Genomic DNA, 2155 nt, shown 5'->3' with positions numbered 1-2155 from the left:
GTGTGTGTGTCTGTAATCAAGTCAAAATTAGCCACATGTCAAGGCGGGGCGCAGGGAAACACACACACACACACACAAAGAACCAGTCATATGACCGTGGTCACGGCCCAGAGGTACAGGTTCAAGAGAAAACAGAGAGGAATGCAGACTGCTCCATAGAGCATCCACCCTGGAACCTCTGGAATGCCGACTTGCCAGCCAAAACGATCCAGGTCGGCGCTCGCCGTTCTGCCCGATTGCTTGGCTGTAGATTGTATTACCAGATTACGGCATCTAGTTAATTACGGCAGTCGGAGGCGAGCTTTGGAACGAGGGGAGGGCGGAAGAACCGACAAGTTCCCACACTAGCAGTGCTCTACTTTTTGGACATCAGCATTCTGAACGCAGAGGGGGTAATCCAATCCAATCCACACTAATCCAAATGAACACAGTGCACGCAGTTGTGTGGAGAGAGAGAGAGCGAGAGAGAGCAAGAGAGAGCTGTGCTGCTGCCGCTTATCAGCTGTCAGTGGTCTGCTGCCGTAGCGGCCGAGTGTTATCAGGGTCGGCCCTGCTCGGGGATTGGAGGGCCCTACTGTGTTCAGTAAACACAGAAACCTGTCCTCATGCTTATCTGTCGAGAGAAAGGGAGAGCGAGAGAGAGAGAGAGACGGCGCGAGAGAACGGTGAGAAAAAGGAAGAATAAGGGAAAAGAGGGAGAGGAGGGGAAAAAAAGCTCTGTCTCCATGGCAACCACCATTTCTCCTCCCCTTTCCCTGGTCTGCAGAGAAACTCTGGTGGTCTTTGTGTAACGCGATTCCACTAGAATGCACTGTGTGGATTAAAGGCGAGCGGTGCCCGCAGGGCTGAGGCTGGGCCACAGTAAAGACATTATTACCCAGATCAAACGCTGTAATCACACTGCACCAAGGGGGGCTTTCGCATCCGCTGCAGATAAAGCCCTGGCCTGGCAACGCTCAGGTGATTAGGGGATTATTACTCTGTCTTTCAGCGCCGTGCCAGCCTCTCACCCGCCCAAACAGCATCATCTCCGCTGGCTAAAGAGCACAGAGGGGACGAAAGCAGCCAGAGAACGAGGCGCATCGATGCAAGTACGTTAGCTACTGGGTTTGTGCCGGCCAGGCCTCAACTCAACACCAACTTGCAGTGCAGTCAGCGCTTAGTGTTCAAGTGAAGAATGTGGGGAAACCTGTACTCGCACCAGTTCATGGGTCCTAGATCTACCCTCGTGTAGGGGACAAGGGTACGTATCCAGAGGAAGGATACCTCCAAAAGCTGGAGGAGTCTCAGAGACCGCTTTTAAATCAGCCATGAAATGCCCCTTTTTGCCGTATTTGCCCGCAATACGCTTTACATACAGTATTAAGAATGCGCCTAACCACTCTTTACAGTGCGGTAAACCATCTGCAACACACTCAGGCGATGTGTCTTTCAGGGACCATAAACCACATAGCCAGGGCAGAAGTAGTGCTCAAAACATTGTGCCAAAGGAGAACGAAAGAAAGATCGATAGAGGGTGGAACAATAGGCGCCCCTTGGCCTCCTCCAGTGCCCAGTGTCAAGCACCCTGAACAGACTGAGAGCTTTCATCCCTGCATGGCCCCTCAACCGCTTGATTGAGAGAGGAAGGAGAAGAAGAAGAAAACTGGACGAGAGCAGGGGAGCCGCCGTCCAAATACACACTTCAGGAGCGGAGGGGGTGGTGGAGGGTGGGTTAGAAGAGAGGATACAGCGAGAAAGGCCGTGCACACGAGTGAGGGAGAGTGCGAGTGAGTGCAGGGGAGAGAGACTGCCTCGAAGCTGAAAGCATCCGCCTTGGCTTTTATTAGCCAACAACAACATTACTGAAGAGGCGGCCAGGAGAGGGGCTCAAAGTGAAAGCCCCCCGCTTCTGCAGAGGAACAGAAAGGGAGAAATGGGCTGGAGAGGGCATTCATCTCCGCCAGCCCCCTAAAAAGTACTCCACTCGCAGCAGAACATTCAGAGAGGCTGGAGAGCACGGCTTGCGTCATGCTTGCTTTAAGTGGCTGTAAATAAGTTCACTGCTTCATTGATCGCCCCCCTACCGGTGCCACAAACAAACAGCCTGGGATTTCATGTGGAATCCTGAAAGCATGGACAACATGCAGGAGAAGCATACAGAACAAACAGCCGC

The sequence above is a fragment of the Salminus brasiliensis genome, chromosome 13 (assembly GCF_030463535.1).
Source record: "Salminus brasiliensis chromosome 13, fSalBra1.hap2, whole genome shotgun sequence".
In the NCBI taxonomy this organism is placed as follows: Eukaryota; Metazoa; Chordata; class Actinopteri; order Characiformes; family Bryconidae; genus Salminus; species Salminus brasiliensis.
This window is presented reverse-complemented; position numbering follows the sequence as displayed.